The 18,484-nt window shown below is 43.0% G+C and overlaps 1 protein-coding gene across 2 annotated transcripts in view; it reads left to right on the top strand.

Moving 5' to 3' along the window:
• Positions 1 to 2,219: 2,219 nt before the first annotated feature.
• The window catches only part of PDE4D (phosphodiesterase 4D), a 622,016-nt gene continuing 605,751 nt past the window's right edge, over positions 2,220 to 18,484 (top strand). Inside the window, exon 1 of one of the 2 annotated variants that reach the window (XM_033163808.1) lies at positions 2,220 to 2,631. The gene's annotated coding sequence lies outside the window, so the exon portion shown is untranslated. Of the gene's footprint in view, positions 2,632 to 14,803; positions 14,914 to 18,484 lie in introns of those variants that run through there. The other variant, XM_033163807.1, reaches the window with a different exon arrangement.

The raw sequence follows: 18,484 nt of genomic DNA, 5'->3' as shown, positions 1-18,484 counted from the left end.
CCCCATCCAGCAGCAGGGAGCAAAAACCACACAAACAGAGAGAGTCCTCTGGAATCTTTATCTGCCTCTATTAGCAAGTGGAAAGGAAATATCTAGAAATGGAGAGGAATGACTCACATACAGTGGTACCTTGGGTTAAGAACTTAATTCATTCTGGAGGTCTGTTCTTAACCTGAAACTGTTCTTAACCTGAGGTACCACCAGCTAATGGGGCCTCCCGCTGCCACTGCGCAATTTCTGTTCTCATCCTGAGGAAAAGTTCTTAACCTGAGGTACTATTTCTGGGTTAGCGGAGTCTGTAACCTGAAGCGTCTGTAACCCGAGGTACCACTGTATTGGAGTCCTTGGACAATGCACCCATTGAGTCTATTTTTAAAATAATATATAATTTAAAGAAACCCAGCACGGAACCCATCCCATATGTTGTGGAAACGAGACCAAACAAAACAAAACATTATGCAAGAGTCGATCTTGTTCCAGGTCTAGGCTTATTATAATTGAGCATAAATACTTAAAAGGTCAACAGACTCGAATCCTTTCCTCCTTCTTGTCAGATACTTTAACTGAACATTTATTTTAAAGGCAAAAGGGATGGACTGTTCAATTGCAACACCTATAAGGGATAGAGGATGTGGCTGGGATCCAGAGAGTGAGGCCCAAGCACAACTGGACCACTCCTTTCAGATGCAGCAATGATGACTTCAGAGGAAGGGCCGTAGGTAGCTCAGTGGTAGAGTAATCAGCCATGTCCCAGGTTCAAGCCTCAGCATCTCCAGAAAAGGCTGGGAGAGACTCCTTGCCTGAAATGTTGTAGAGCTGCTGCCAGTCAGTGTGGACAACACTGAGCTAGATTGACCAGCAGTATAAGACTTGGCATAAGGCAGCGAGGAATGTTGAAGCAAGAGTTTTGGTGCCAAACTAGTTTTCAGAGGTCATACAGTACAATCAGACGTTCCTGTTGCAGAAGCTCAGCCTACGACTGAGCAGGACATAAGGAAAGGCTTACAAAACAAAACAAAACAAAAGCATTATCTTTATTTTAAAATTCCTCCATCAGAAGTTGGCTTAAAGGAAGGCTCCGGGCACTTTAAGAATTACCACACTTTTCCTTTCCTCTTTATAAAAGTTTGAGAACTTTAATAAAAAATAAATATTTACCAAAGTATCTTCCTCATGTAAGGTGCAATGTAATAACAGAGGTCACATTTACAGAAAGATTATAGAAAAATCCACTGATTTTGCAGCTCCAAGCCTGCAGAAGAACCAAAAGTTAACTATTTTGCAGCTCCATGATTTCAGCAGGAGAGTTAGGCTGAACTCCTTGCCGTGTTTACATGAAAATATATTCTGCTGGCCACAAGGCAGGTGGGGTTACTTTCAAGTTATCATGCCTGGTATTGCAATGCAAAGCATATTCATTTTATTTGTATGTATTATATGTTTACTTCCCTCCCAGCAGCTCACACAACAACCCTATGAGGTCAGCTAGGATGAGGGTGAGAGGGCCTAGGCCAATCAACGTCACCCACTGAGTTTCATAGCTGAATGGGGATTTAAACGGGGGTCTATTGATTCTTGTATTGACATTCTTAATCACTTTTTTAAAAAGCTACAGTTCCCTGAGTGGTTTAACAAACAATGCTGCTTCCCAGAGAACTCTGTGAATTGTACTACCGTGTTTCTCCTAAAATAAGACACCGTCTTATATTTTTTTTCCCTCAACAAAACACAGTATGGCTTATTTTCAGGGGATGTCTTATTTTAACCGCATCGCATCAGTACGCTGCATAGCCACGCCTCTCCAGGCTGTTTTAATGGGAGGTGCCGCATCACTATGGCTTATTTTCGGGGTATGGCTTATTTTCGGGAAACGGCTTATATTTCGCAAATGCATAGAAATCCTGCTATGGCTTATTTTATGGCCATGTCTTATTTTAGGAGAAACAGGGTATGTGAGAGTCTAACAACTCTCAGCATTTCAACAAACTACAGCTCCCAGAATTCTTTGGGGGAAGCCATGACGGTTTAAAGTGGTATCATAGCACTTTAAATGGATGGTGTGATTGTGGCCTTGTTGGGTCTTGCTTTTCTTCCAAGCCTCTGATTGGTTCTCAGAACCAGAAGTCACCTGTTTTCCTTTTCCTTAATTATTATAACTGCCTCAGTGACTCTAACAAAGAGAACCACCCTGCAGTAACAGATATGCTGTAGCTGAGCCAGAGGGGTTAGCAGGCATTCAGTACGAACAGGCACTGCTACTTAACAAAGGAACTTAATCTTTGCTTTAATAGAAACCAAAACTGAGGCCTAGAGCTTCTAACAGCAGCTGGCCATCCTATCAAACACAGAGACAACATCCAGGGGAGACATCTTTCTCTGTTGCCTCTGGAAGGCAGAAGGCCCCTCCTACAGCTATGAACTTGTTCCTTTTCCCTGCACCATTGCATGTGCTTTATCACAACACAGACAATAAACAACTTTCATATTTCAATGACGCCTACACAGTGGGCATCTTTCTGGAGCAAGGAATTTTCAGAAGAAAAGCAGCAGAAAAGCACAGGTGAACAATTATCCCACCAAGCTCTCATTTTAGCAACCGTCTTCCTTTAACATTTTCCAGGATGTGAAAAGGTGAGTGGGAAAACGTCTGAAAAATATAGAATATTGATGAATGAGGAATGCATTTCTGTGTTTTGCTGATACACACTATTGGATGTGCTATTGAAAAAAAGTGTTCTGTTTTGTCACACACATTTGACCTGCCTCTTGGATATTGTTTTGTTTTGCTAGGGTTACATGGTAAAAAAATTAAACCATAACGCTGTTCTGAGTTTGAGAGGTGGGGTCAGTCTGGATGATACCCCGAGTCCCTTCTAGTTATTGGAATCTTGTATCTGTGAGAGTAGAATGTATAAGAACAAGCTTGCCAAGCCAGTTCCTTTATTAAGGTAATGCCTTTGGCTAGTTAATTAAGTAGCATAAACAAATAAGTTGTTCTGTGCCATAAAACAAATGGGTGGGCCTTCCCCCCAACCTCTGCTCACTCAGCAGCTAGGTAGGAGAGCAAAAGCCATTGCTGTTGATATGGGCTGGAAGCAGGCCTGAAACTGGAGACAGAGACATTCTTGATCTGTACTGGACTTTGGGCTCCCCAGGAAGCTTTATGGGGAAGCAAGATCTCCTGGGGTGTTGATGCTTAGAGCCCCTCCATCTTATTCTCGGGTTGTATATATGTGCAAATAAAACAATATATCCTAAACACACAACAGAACAAACTTCATTCTAAGGAAACCGAACCCTGGGTAAGCATACCTGGAATATCTCACTGCTTGGAGATTGGGACTTTGTTTTGGTTTGCTATGTTATAAAGTAATGTGTTGTGGTTCTGTATGGCATTGTTCTCAGTTCATCAATAGCCTTTCTTTCATGCAAAAAAAAAAAGGTGCAAGAAGACTAATAAACTTGAAATCAAGGCTGCTAGGGTTTTGCGTGATACCTGGTTAGGTGAGGGAGGCTTTGTGGAGCTTGGGCGGTAAGAGCATGGAAAAATTGTGCAGCTCCACTTGCTTTTGTGTATCCCCCCCCCTTCTGTTAAGCATCGTCTCAATTGCCACGGTCCCATTGGTGAAAGCTGTTGTATTTGGCAAATCCCAGGGCACTTGGCAAATCAGGCTTACTGAACTTTACACAACTGGTTTTGCTGGCTAGTTCCGTGTCAGTTAAACTCCTTTCTTAGATGCACTTCAGCCTTGACCGTTTTTTAGATTCTGTAAACAACTGAAGTACCTAATGCGTTCAAATAGTTATACACATGTCAGTCTCCCCAGAGACGTGGATTTTGTATGTTGCAATATAGGAGCTCAATTACACTAACACAATATCGGTTCTTTTACTTCAGCAAGGGCCTGCGCTCCTGAGAAGGGCCCTTATACCAGGGGGTGGGGGGCGCCATATTGTGCCAATTACAGTAGGCCTGACCTTGGTTAGCCTGTTTGATAATTTGACAGAGGTCAAGATGGTTAGCAAACAGCGTTTCTGTGCAAAAGCAGAAGTTAACTTTAGTGAAATGAATGCCTGTCCTCATGGTATCGATTGGGGGGGGTGGCAATTGTAACAAGGCAGGTGTAGTGGGTGGTTGGCTCCTTCCTGGTTTGGGGGCAGGTGGGAGAGGTTCCCCCCTCCTTTCTTGTCATGCCGAGAGTGGGAAATGCTCATGAGGCTTTAACAGCCAATCTGAGTGGGAGCTGGCTTGTGCAGGGGCAGGGCTTTGTGGCAGACCAGAGGGAAAACTTCCAGATGTAAATAGAGTGGTGATGTGCCCCCCCTTTTTTTACAGAGGATGGTCCTCTAAATGAAATAGTCATGTATTTGAAGGCCTGTCCAATCATAAGTTGAAAGATAAGGAAGAGCAAAGGTCTTCTAGTTGCCAATTCCTGGGCATCAGACCAAGCAGGTGCAAAGGTAACCTGGTTGCAGTCTTCTCTGCTATGCTGAGATATATATTTAGGTTTAAATTATAGTCTTATTCCTATTTGTTTTTGATCTATCCAGATACTCAATTAGCTTATGCCACGCTAGGGGACCTGTGTCCATTCAGATGTTGTTGGACTCCCATCATCCTTGATCAGGTTCAGGCTGCCTGGAGTGCTCAGCTGGTTAGAGCATGCTGACGATAATGCCAAAGGTTGCAGGTTTGATCACTGTATGAAATAGCTGCATATTTCTGCATTGCAGGGGGTTGGACTAGATGATCCTCAGAGGACCCCTTCCAACTCTACAATTCTAAGTGTCGATGTGATGTTGGGATTCCAACAATATCTGGCTTAGTGAAAATGGTTTGCTCATTTGTCCTCTTTTTTGGGGTGTGTGTGTGTGTGGGGGGGTGGCCATCCTAGAAGGGCGAGGCTAGTAAAAACCATACCATGGGAGCTCTGTGCTTTGTGCCAATAGGGCTCAGAGGGTTTTCGGGATGTCAGAGTGTATGCAAACAATGGGTGTAAAAGGAAGCTTAGTGGAGAAAAGGGCTTTCATTCCTGAAAGTGCACATAACAAGGTAGGTGCTTCTTATGGAAACTCATGCTGCAATTGCCCAGTTTATCTTTAGGCTACTGGCAGATGCTGTTTTGTTTCTAACCAGAGCAGTCGCTGCTGTGTTGTTATTTTTATAGCCCTGCTCGATTACTTTTTAACAGCAGCCTGCCACATAGAAAATAAGCAGTTGTAGCATGGAAATAAGTAGTGGAAAAAGCCCCAGCTGCATTGCTAACCGTTGGACAGGCTACTGTTTAAAGCAGAGGAGCAGGACCAGTAAAAACAATGGCACAAGTCATGGAGGAGCGGGGGCGGGGGCGGGTCTGGCAGAAGGAAAAACACTTCAGGAAGTGATTGAAGAGAAGCTTCAACCATGTTGCAGGTATGCAGGGAGTGCTTTAAACCACTTTAGAGTGGAGACCTTTGCAAATGTTTTAGGACATAAGGACCATTGGGGGAAAAAGAGCATAGTTAAGATTGTGCTGTAAGGATCCCAGTCCCATCTCTGTAATGCTGTCCCACTTTTGCATTGTAGTGGGGACCCTGTGAGGTCAACATTGTGATACAAACCCTGGATGAGATGCAGTCACTGGCGCAGCAAGCCCAGATGGTACCCGGTGTGGAAATTTTTTTGACTTGTGCCATTGTTTTTACTGATCCTGCTCCTCTGCTTTAAACAGCAGTGTACACACTCCGTACGGAGTGCCGCACATGCGCAGCCCGTAAGGAGCTGTACACCTGGGGGGGCCCCCCAGGGGCCATCTTGTCACACCTCCCAGAGTGACACCCGGGGTGGTCCGCCCCCAACGTCTCCCCTTCCTACGCCACTGGATGCAGTGCAGAACCACAGTTACAATTCTGATTCTACCTCATTGTGCAAGGGTACTGTATTTTTCCTTGTATAAGACGATATTTTTTCCTTAGAAATAATAGGCAAAAATTGCGGGTCGTCTTATACACGGATAGCGGGGGGGGGGGCAATTGGTAGCAGCAGCCAGCAGTAGATTGGCAGCGGCGATTGGGCGTGTGATTGGTTGCTGCGGCAAGGCCTACTGATGATTGGCTGCGGCAATTGGACGTTGATTTATGGCAGCGGCGAGGTTTGTGTGCAGTTGGCTGTAGTTGTGTCGAGTGGGCAGGTGGGCTTTTGGTGGCGAGCGTGCAGACGATTGGTGGCTGCAGTGATGCGTGCAATTTGCAGTGGTAGGCTGTAGTGCGATTGGCGGCAGAGACCCCCCCAAAGCTCAACAACTGGGCAATTGCCACTCCCCCCCAAATAGGGGCCATCTTATACATGGGGGAGTGTTATACACAGAAAAATACAGTAATTCTTCAGCTGCAGTTTACACCTATCCCTTGTAGTATGTGCTAGCACCACCAACCCACCATGTCCTCGGACCTTTGCAGGATCAGACTGTCCTTGTGGTCTCAGCAGCATTAAAAAAGCACAGAGAGAAAGTTCATGCTCGGTTGGCACTTTGTGTTTTTGTTTCGGAACCGACAGCAGGCAAATCTGGATGCTTGCTTGGAAAACGAACAGTCAACATCTGTGGGTCCAATCCCCAAAGCGTATATTGTAAAGCACAGCTGGTATCCTCACTGTCATCAGCATTAGAGCTCCCTCGGCCAGCATTTGGCACCAGGCTGCTAGTCATGCGGAGGGGAAAACCTCTCTGGTGCTTCCTTGTGCTCGCAGCACAAATCCCTACTCACCATTGCATTTCTGTTGTAGTATTCATATTCTTCTGCATTTGACATTACTCTAGCCTTCACCAACCTGGTGCCCTGGCCATGGTGGCTGGGAATTATGGGAACTGGTGTCCAAATGTCAGGATGGTATCAGGTTGGTGAAGGCTGCTCAAGCTGTTACATGTCTTAATTCTTCACATACTTTCCTTCCTTCTGTTTTGTGTGTGGAGAGAAGAGTTCTGGCAATCATATAAAGATCTTTTATGTCCTTCAAGCATCTGGCAAAACAGCAGGCTAAATTATTAAGCCTTCTTCACAGCTATTTAACAGCAGTGCATTTCTGCTTCAAGTCCTTTAACGTGGAATTTTTGCTTAGACACTGTGGGGAAACATTTCTCAAACATTTCCAAGCATGTCATATATCCAGTATTTAAACTTGAATACGTTTTGTGTAGGGGAAATTAGTGGACTTCAAATTATTCCTGTGTGGTGCTGGATCTTATGTGCTTAATATGTGCCATAGCAATTCTGGGCTGATCTGTGGGCAAATTGTGTAAACCTCTGATGTCTTGGTTTCCTGCTGTATCAAATGGACATAAAATTAATTGCCATTTAATATTTTGAGACCTTGTATGGCACAAGGAGAAGGGGACGACAGAGGATGAAATGGTTGGACAGTGTTCTTGAAGCGACTGGCATGAGTTTGGCCAAACTGCGGGAGGCAGGGGAGGATAGGGGTGCCTGGCGTGCTCTGGTCCATGGGGTCACGAAGAGTCGGACACGACTGAACGACAACAACAATGGCAAACTCAGCAGAAACACAAGGCCAGCACCTGATGAATACTTAGGGATCTGTCTATTTCAGTTTCACATCTGCTCAATCATATGTCTGTTCCACCCGGGCTTTTATTGTGTTTAAAAAAAAAGTATGGAAAATTCATACTTAAATTCTCCTAAGAATAAGCTTTCTCATTGTAACTGAATTTTGTGATGCAGTTTCAGAGAAGTGTGTAATCCAATTTATAGCTGCGTTCTGATCTGCATATAAGTCACAGGTTGGTGAATTAATAAGGTTGAAAATACAGCTGAAACAAATTTCTGATTTGTTCCTACAAATGTTTAGGAAAGCTCATGCCACAATATGTGTGTCTGCAGCACACCACAGCAGCCAGTGTATGAATCTGTCTTATGTTAGGTCAGAGCGTTTGCCCATGTAGACTAGTATTGTCCACTCAGGCTGGCAGCAGCTCGCCAGATCTTTCCCAGCCCAACAATTGAGCATTGTTCCTTCAAAACATGTGCTCTGCCATCCAATTTATTGTGGGTTTTTTTTTGGGGGGGGGGAGTGTGTGTGCATGTCTGTATGTCAGCCTTATCAGAGACACATCTCTAAACTTCTAAATCATTCAACTATGTGAGTGGAAGCTCCTCATGAAGGTCTTTCGTGCCTCTGTGCTAGAGTCATTTTTAAACATATTCCCAGATGATTGTGACCTGTTCATAGTTAAATGGCCCCATGCTTCTTGGAAAACACATAAAGCCATTCTGGGGAACCTGTGGCTCTCCAGACATTGCTGAACGAACGAACGAACGAACGAACGAACTAACTAACTAACTAACTAACTAACTAACTAAAACCACCACCACAACAACTTTATTATTTATATCCTGTCCATCTGGCTAGGTTGCTCCAGCCACTCTAAGATGTCCATCTTTCCTGGCCATTGGCCATGCTTGCTGGGGCTGCTGGGAGTTCTGGAGGGCAAAAGTTTCCCACATCTGATTTAAAGGCACCATGGCCATCCATCACAGACAGAACTTTCTTATTTTCGGACAGTAAGAGCAGTCCACTGGGGAACAGGATCCCTCAGAAGGTGGTGGACTCTCCTTCATTGGTTGAATCAGAGGCTGGATGGCTATCTGTCATGGATGCTTTAATTGAGATTCCTGTATTGCAGGTAGTTGGACTAGATGACAAGCAGCGTTGGTGTTGCTGCTGCAAAAGGCTCCAAAGAATGCATGTAGTAGCTGCTGCAGCTATTAGCTGGCTGCTACAGCCACCCACAGGCTCCATGCCAGATGTGTTTTCAATTACAGATTCCTGTATGCACTAGAGTTTTGTTATTGCATTATGTTTTGTTACTGTATTGTAGAACTGAATTGAATCTTGACTTGACTAGCTTGCAAGTAAGTGAGCCAGGGCCTTGCAAAGTCTTGGGTTTCTGTAACTGTAAACATGAATATTTTATGCAACTTTGTGGATAACCATCCTACTCTCACATTGCCTGAACATCCACCCCACTCCTCCCTTCACACATTGCTGCTGTATGCTGCTTGCTATTTATTGCAAGCACCTTTGGAGTTACATTGCAAAAGCTTGTCCTCCTTTACAAGCTTCTGCAGAAAGCTTACTAGCAAACACACCATCAACGTTTCTGGATGTTTTTTTAAACAAACAAACAAACAAAACACCACACACATACATTGGAATGTTTCATAGAATGTTTGTTTAATATCACTGCAGATTGCTCCTGCTTATTATAGCATCACTGCAACACCAACACATTATTTGCTATTTGGACATGTGGTTACATAGGGGTAGAAGGAAGTCTGGAACACACACTGAGAAAAAAATCAAATAGGCATCTCCCCACCACACACCAAAAAAGCTTTCCTGGATGCAAACTGATAGTGATTTAACAATCTCCAGGTAATGGGGACAGTTTGACTATACATGTATTAGGTCACATCCACACCATATGCTTAAATCACATTTATACCCATCACGGCTCCCCCCAAAGAATCATGGGAACTGTAGTTTACCCATCACAGTGCTTTGATCAGAACCAGGCACTACCTTCACTGATGGGAACAGACCCATACTCCTTGACATAGTGCATGTTTGCAATCCTGACATTCCCCCAGGACAAGAGTCTCTTGTGAGTGATGGTGCCATGCCTCATCTTTAATGGCTTGGCAGGAAGGTCAGGGAACCTTACTGGGACATACAGTATTTGGTAATTTCACCCTGAATTCCTGAACCTTAATTCCTTAGCTCTGCATCTGCTACCGAATCTGTACTGTGACCTGCCTGAATAAAGATCTCTTTCTTACTTATGAGTAAGAGCCTCAGTTTGTTTAAAAACCTTCTGTGTTTAAAAGTTAAAAAATATAAATTTAACTTAGCAATCCTACCAAGGAGTTCCCTCTGTCTGCAGTTTGCTGGCCAGATCCACATCTCTCATGGAGAACCTGCTGGCTAGCCTGAAGAACAGCCCCAGCTGTGACAAAGTTGTTGAGTTGCCAAGATAAATTGGGAGCAGCCTGCTTAGAAGAAAGGAGGGTCGTGCTATATTTTCCCTTCTGTTTTCCTGGAATAGATGCTAAACTAATTGGCCTATAATTTCATGGTTCCCCCTGGATCCCTTACCAATCATTATTTCAGTACTATCATTTAGTGTTTAAGATGCTTCCTGCTTGGATGATTGGAAAGGAAATCAAAACCAATGAAATGCAATGAATCTATTTTTGCTACAGTATCACTCCCTCATCCCCAAAGCCCTCCATTTTGCCTATTGTGAAGCAACCTGGTAACATTTTGTCTTGTACACTTCCTGGGGATGATGATGGTGATTATTTTTTAAAAGGTGCATGCACACCTTTGCAGTCTGTGCATGCCTAGAATGGGGAGAAAGTGGGAGAGAGGTTCAATCTCCCACATCATGAATACATTCTGTCAACTCGTGTGGATGGCAAGTGGAGGAATAGCCATTAATATTAAGACTGAAAAATGTGTGGAGGTTAATGTGCCAATCGCACCCACAGGGAAATTGAATCTGTGTGGCCCATCTACTGTATGAAGTCTCCATCTGGAAGCACCCTAAATTAACAAAAGGCATTGTTAAGTAAGACTCAGCTGCCAGTTCCTTCAGTTTCTACACATTGAATGTTGTGAGAGGGAATCATCTCTTCCTTTGCCTCAGGCAGCAAAATGTCTTGGGCTGGTCCTGCTAAAATGTGTAAAATTGGGGCTGCACCTATTTTCATGTTTACTTGGAAGTAATTCCCAATAAGATCCATGTCACTTAGTAGATGTAAACATACCCTGGGTTGAACAGTAAGATGAATTGATGTTGACATTGGAAGACACAGAATCTCAGCCTCTAAAGAGTTGGGTGTTTGACATGGGAAAGGATGAGACAGAGGGATGATTCATACAATTTAACTGGCATATTTCAAAGATGGTTTAAGTTCTCATAATGTCTTTTTACCTGATGAAAACTGAACCTGGAGATTCAGATTCACCATGTAACGTGGTGGCCCCTTGAGTAGCATCTTCCTGTTGCCTGGTGGGCAACTTAGGGAAATTCATTTTCCATCCACTATACTTTGGCAATGCTTGGTAGACCAATTAAATTTCTCACAATCTGTAGTGGTGTACAGCGTATGTTCCCGCTGTTTGTACTGCTGGAGAATGACTACACTTCAAGATAGATCACAGTTTTTATTGGTGACCCAAACAGGAAGTTATCAGACCACTGGATCAACTAGTGGTTTGTTCCAGTAATGAGACTTCAGGGTTTCAGACAGGAGTTTATCTCTATCTGGAGATGCCAAGGAATCAACTTGGTACTTTATGCATTCAGAGTATGTGCTGTTCTGCTTATATTTCAGGCTGTTCATCCTGCCCCTGTCCCCCTGCATTGAGCAAATTTTAACTTACAGGGATGTGGAGAGATACAGAGTCTGTGATGTTCAAACCCCTATAGTTAATCAGGATCTCCTGTACCCAGATGTTCACAACAGATTAGTCTCTCTAATGGAAGTGTGCATCCTCTAATCATCCAGATTACAGGCATGACTCAAACAGAAGCAAGAAGAGTGTGCTATATGAAAGGTGCCTGTAGGACAAGGAATTAATTTAACAAGGGAGCCCAGATGGCTCAGACAGTGTGCTACAGAAGGGCAGAGATTTCTGGAAATGCATTGCAGGTCAAAAGATGAAAAACTGCTAATCTATAGGTAACTGGGCAGCCAGAAGATATGGAAATTATAAATTTATTTTAAAAGCTTGTGTTTGCAAAGATGTTAGCATGCTTTCAAAATCAAACAGTGGTGGCTTGGGAGGTGGTCCAACTGGCTTTTCTGCAGCTTTCACAAGGAACATTTGTCCACAAGCAAGACTGTTGTACGTCGTTGCTTCTCTAAAAGGTTATGATTCTAAGCTATTTGTGCCAATGTTAACATTCCTTTTATGTCAGTAGAATGCCACGTTTTTGGAACACTGCCCTGATGTAGATCTTGGGATATTCCATCCTTCCTGTCTCGTTTGGTGCCAGGGCAGTGAGCTATAGATGGCATTTGTACAGATGGATCATTTGTGGGGCTTGGGGGAAATTGGATCTGTATTGACTGAACATCTAATAGTGTCTTATTTTCGGGGAAACACGCTGTCTTATATTTATTTTTCCCCAAGAAGACACACTATGGCTTATTTTCAGGGAATGTCTTATTTTTATTACGTCAGTTGCTCCCCATCTTCTTAACCACTCCATGTCAGTACGCTGCATAGCCACACCTATCACCATATCTTATTTTTTTGGGTATGGCTTATATCGCGCAAATGCTTAGAAATCCTGCTGCGGCTTATTTTATGGGTATGTCTTATTTTCGGGAAAACACGGTATTGAGCTTTGAGACCAATTGTATTTATTTATGTATTTGTTTGTTTGTTTGTTTGTTTGTTTGTTTGCAAATTGAAGGTTGGGAGAAACATATGACCAGGGCTTTTTTTCAGCCAGAACTTCCAGCACCTCTCAGGTGGGTGCCATTGCCATTATAAGAGAACAAGGGAGGCATTCGTGGTGACCTCTGGCACCTCTTTTTCTAGAAAAATAGCACTGCATGTGACTGACTCCTGCTCCACAGACAATCCTAACATGTCAGGTAGAAAGGCTAAGTAAAAAAGTTTCATAAGTGCAGGGAGTTTTATAATAATTCAAACCCTCGCAAAAGACACTGATTATCTGTATCCACATCAGTCCAGTTTCAGATTCTGATTTGGCATTAACCTGCTTTGGGTTGGTCACCCTGATAGATGACTCCTACTGGGAGGACAGTGGGGTGAACAAGCCTACTGACTCCTGGACCTCAGAGAAGCTTTTAAAACCATCAACCATGATCTGTGGAACTTGGCTATGGTGGTGCTTTAGTTGCTGCTGCATTGCTTTTTAGATATTTTGTCGTTTTATTGGTCCTCTTAAGCCACCTTCAACTTCCTAGAAATGGTGGAGCATATTTTTCTTAAGTAAACTGGGAAATGGTTAAGTTGAGCAGTTTCCACATCTGTAATCTGAAGTGGATAAGTAGCTTTACCACAGGGATAGGAAAATCTGTGGGCCTCCAGATACTGTTGGACTCCATCAGCCCCAGCTAGCATGATCAATGGTTAGGGATGATGGGAGTTGCCATTCAGCATCATTTGGAAGGCTGCTGGTTCTCCATTCTTGCTTTACCACACCAGGCACCATTTTAGTAGGCTGGCTTGGGTATCCCACTTTTCTGTATTTAAAATGAATGGTGATTTGGTGGAGTAGAAGAAGAGAAAGGCAGCACGGGAAATGGAACCTACATAAGAGAATGAATGTTGTCAGGATAGGAACTGGGCTCTCCGAGGCCACATTGTACTTGTTCCTTACATGCTCAGTTCTTGTCTAGGCTGAATTTAATCGAGCTTACCATGGATTTACCCCAGAACCTGTTATCACTGCAAAGATTCAGTTTTGGGATATGTAGACATTACTGGTCATTCTCAGCTTTCGTCTGCCTGACCTTCTCCCTGCAGCTGTTGGCTACTTAGGTTTTTTTCTTCCTTTGTGATTTCCCCTCTCTTCCATTTCTTTTACATGGCTTTCTTAAATCTCAGTTCATCTGTAAGCTTCTTATGCAACCAGACCAGTTTCTTTAGATGCCCCACACTTGTTGGAATGGTCTGCCTTTGGGGCTTCATTATTTCACCTTTAAGAAACATCCATCCATCTTGGACTTCCTTCTCTTTGAGTATTTCTGACCATGGGATCTCACCCAATAGTTCTTCAGCTTTTTGAAACCAGCCTTCTTAAAGTCCAGACTACTCTTCCTAACCTCTGTATCATGAAACCCAAGAGCACACAATCACTTCCTCCCATGGTTTGCAGTACTTTACTTCATCAATCAGTTGCCCCCTTTTGGTGAGGGCCAGGTCCAAGATAGATGACCTTCTTGTTGCTTCTTCCACTTTCTGGGAAATGAAATAGTCGCTGAGGCGCTGGAGGAATTTGCTGGAACTTACTTTTTTGGCAGAGTTTGAGTTCCAACAGATATTGGGGTAGTTGAAGCCTCCCATAACTACTATCTCTCTCCTTTTTTGAATATTTGGTAATCTGTCGTAGGAAGGCATCATCAAGGTTGAGCCAGAGCCTTCTGTGAAAATAAAAAATTAAACCATCCTCCTTTTCACAGAATTTAGATTTGACCATCTTCTTCCTGGAAACAAGGGTGCTGAAAAGAGCAGATAATAGAATGTGATAATGGGTGGGGTGGTGTTTTTTTTTTTTTTTAATGGCCAGCAGTACAGCAATTCAGCAAAACATGGATGCATTGGCTGTTTCTTCTGTGAGTAACAGCATACAAAAGGGGAGAGCTGAATATTCGTGGTGGGGTGGAAGAAGGTGAGGAGAGAACAGTACTGCTATGATCCTTCCTTGCACATGTGATTCAAATTAAATCCAGAGCTCAGATTTCCAGTGGTTTTGTTACATGGAAGCAGATCACCTGTTACTCTGTTTTAAAAAGAGAGGGAGAATGGGAGAGACTGCTTCCCTCCCCCACCAGACTCCTATCACAGAAAGCAATTCCATCCTAAGCAGCTTAGCGTGTGGGATATCGTCTCTTTTTTATTGTTCTGTTGCAGTGCTTTCTGCCCTTCAGAGCCAGTTAGACTTGTTAGGGAGAAGCCAACCGATTGGCTGATTAAACGAGCTCTGTTTCATAAATTATAGTTCGGCATGCACTAGCACGCGTCTTGGGGCTGCTGTAATCCCAGGGGCCCGTCTGTTCCTGACTCCATGCCTGTCGGTTCTGCATCGTACATGATGTTGCACTGGAATTTCCTGTCGTAAGAAAAGCTAGCTGTTGCATCTCCAGGACGACTCTGTGAGTAACTCTGACTTCTTAAACCTTGCGTTAATTGCACACTTTAAGCAAGAGCTCCTGTAATTGGGCAGTACCACATTAGCATAAGGGACAACTTTAGTGGCTGAGGGACTGCATTGCCTCTGAATTAACTTTGCGATTCTCAGTCCCGAGAGAGTTAAGTCTATCTACTATGTGCAGTTGAACTGCAATCCACTGCTGTATTTATTTTGGAAATGGTGCTGTGTTTGATTCTATGTCTGTGCTCTCTTTCACTTATTAGAAAGGGATGAGATTGCAATTTTTGTGACTTTTCCATGCAGATGCTGCTTTGGATCAAAGACACGTAAAGTATATATATTAGGAAGGAACTGTATATCCTTTTTCTTTACGAATGCTCAATGAGATTACTGCGGAGAGGGCTCCAGACACTGAATGATTTCTAAAAAGCCACAATAAACACCCCCCTCCCAAGTTTCTTCTTTTAAATATGTAGTCTTTACCAGCTCATGGCGAAGCCTTAAGCAACTTTTTATTATTGAAACGCTACTTTGTGCTCGCCCCTTTTTATAGAAAACTAAATGCCACAAGCACTTAAGAATTTGAGCTGCAATTTTATGTGCTCTTCCTTGCGGCTAAGTTCCATTGAACTTACTTCTGAGGAGCAGACTGCAAGGCTTTTAGATAGAACCAATTATTTCATTGTAAACCCACAGGTTAGGCCATGCCTCTTAACTTCTGTATGACACCTAGTATAGTGATCAGCCTGATTTTAAGTAATAAATTAGGAGGAGGAACTTTAAATCATAATTAAAAAACTATGGAAACTGCTGCTTGGGATTTTCAGTATATGTCTGAAGTCGCAATCATGTTTACTAGGTAGTAAGTCTAACAGAATACAATGGAGCTCGCTTCTTTATAAACCATGTTCAAAAGTGCTCTGCACTTTAATGAAAGCATCCCATGGATTCCTGTATTGGCTTTTGAATATTACCAGGTGCTGCAGAGATTTTAAGATGCTGCAGGCAGGCATTTGGCTTCCCTTCCAAACAGTAGAACAGAAAGTGTTCTGGGGTTGTTGTTTTTTGTTGTTGTTGGCTAGGCATGGACAAACTGGGCAATTTCAGTTCTCCAAGGTATTTGGAGGCTGCATCTTGGTTCACGTGTTCATTCGAAAAGTGCAAACCTGGTAGTTTTTCATTAAAATGCAAACAAAATCAATTTTGTCCTCCATCTCGACTTCTGGCAAATATAGTTGGGCCATGCTATTATTGCGGTTATTATTTTACGGATTTTTGTATGGAAACCACCAGTGTGTCATGTTCTCACAACCATTACTGTCCAAGAGAAACCAATATTCATAATGCTTTCTAGGAATTTTTAAAACAGGGGAATTGTCTGTTTGTGCTGCAGTTGTGGAACTCTCTTTTAACATAGATTGGAATCTGGTCAGTTTCTTGATTAGTGATTCTCTCCCTTTCCACAAATACCTCCCCCCACCCCCAGTGCATTGGTGGAACAGAAAATGTACCCTGCAACTTGAATTCCTGTGTTCTCATGGTAGCAGATATATCTACTTCAGTCCTTCTGCTTTGATGACTGTAAATAGTTGAAAAAGTTTTAGTTCTCTCTTTGCATTTTAAGAGTCCATAATCCAGTAAGATTTGTGCTAAATATTTTGGACCCTTCGGACAAACTTTATTTCCTGGTATGATGCATTGGTTGCATTGCTTTGTATTTCCTTTGCACATTTTTTTTTGCTGTCCAAAATGTTACATTTAATTCTCCGCTTCCAAGGAACAGATGCATGGGGCAGTTTTCAGCACAAATGTATCAGAAGGGAAGGGAGAGCGTGGCACACATAACCCAGTTTTTATTACATGGGTTACAATATATACAAACTATTCTGCATGCCTTCAAGATAGCTAATGCAGCCGTTTATGAAGCTATGCCTGTAACTCTGTCATTAGAAAGTTTGCAATGGGAGTGAAACTAGTTTTGCAGATAGATGCTATCAACATGTCCTGTGAATCAGCCAAGCCTGCACCATGATTGATGCTTTTAGGGCTTATCTAGATCATTGGATCATAGCATGGTGCCTTTTGCATTTTACCCTTTCTAGGAAATTTATTTATTGAATTTCTGTCCTGCTCTTTCTCGCAAAGGAGCCCAGGGTAGCAAACTGGTGGAAAATGCTATTTAAAACATGTTTAGAATTTTTAAAAATCCGAAAACATTTAAAGGCATTAAGAACACCTAAAAACATGTAAAATAATTGCATACCCTTACAGTTTATAACTTTAAGATAGCCAGGAACAGTATCTTTCAGTCATCTAAATACAGTACCTAGGTGAACAGGAATGTTTCTTCCTAAAAATTAGTGAGGGAGACAGACCCACCCCGCCAGGGAGGACGTTCCACAAACGGAACCATCCCTGAGAAGGTTTTGTCACCTGTCAGTGCAACCCAGGCAGCCCTTGGCAGTGGCACCCCACCCAGAACAGGTCGTTCACTTAATTCCCTCCAGCCAGTGCACCTCCATCATATCAAGATTCAGCCTTATTGGCTATATCCAGTCATTCACTGCTTCCAGACATTGGCCCAACACCTGCACAGTCTCTCTTGAGTCAGATGGAATGGAGAGATAGAGCTGTGTGTCATCAGTATACTGACAACACAATGCTCCAGATCCCTGCACGACAGCTCCCAACAGTTTCATATAGATGTTATAGATGTTGAATAGCATAGGAGACAGAAGGGATGCCTGTGGGACCCCCACAACTCAAAAACCACATGTTTGAGGCTGAGCAATATTCACCTAGTGCTGTTTTCTAGTAATGACCTTATTGGTAGGAGCAGAGCCACCACAATACAGTGCCTTCAACTTCCTCAGTTGCTATCCTGATTAGACATCTGCAAATAGAACCAGATAAAGCAATGAATATACCTTTGTTTCCCAGAGTTTCCTAGGAAAGAGGGATTGGTTGTTAAACCACTCTGAGAATTGCAGCTCTGTGAGGGAAATAGGCACCTCCTGACAACTTTCAGGGCCCTTAAGAAATTAAACTGCCCAAGATTCTTTGGGGGGAAGCCATGGCTGATTAAAGTAGAATAATGCTGCTTTAGTGCAGGTGGGGCCCAGAATTAAAAACTGGTCCCATAAAGCTCTGTTGGAGCTTCCAAATGTTCAAAGAAGGAAGGAATGCAAAACCACGCTTTGGTTCATTCATGGTATCCCTTTTGTGATTTGAACTTTTTGTACTCAGAGCTATGGGTTTGGCTATGTACTTTGTATCTACATCTGGACTGCCAACTGCAGGGGCCTTTTGGGATACTAGACTAGATAATTGGGTTTGGATAAATGAGATTCTTTTTAAAAAGCATCTCTAGTGTCTCTCTTCAAGGCAAAGTAGAAAGGAAAATCTAATGCTTTTTCCATCATTAGCATGTTTAGGGTCATGTTCGCAGCACTTATAAACATGGGCAATGTGGATTATGAGTGTGACACTTTACTGGTTAGAAAATAGATACCCAGACAGAGACTGCTTTGGAAAGTTTTTTTGCAGGGAATGTTTCTGGTCACACAGACACT

This window comes from Lacerta agilis, chromosome 11 (genome assembly GCF_009819535.1).
Source record: "Lacerta agilis isolate rLacAgi1 chromosome 11, rLacAgi1.pri, whole genome shotgun sequence".
NCBI lineage: Eukaryota > Metazoa > Chordata > Lepidosauria > Squamata > Lacertidae > Lacerta > Lacerta agilis.
The sequence above is the reverse complement of the archived record's forward strand: the minus strand, read 5'-3'. Positions and strand labels throughout refer to the sequence as shown.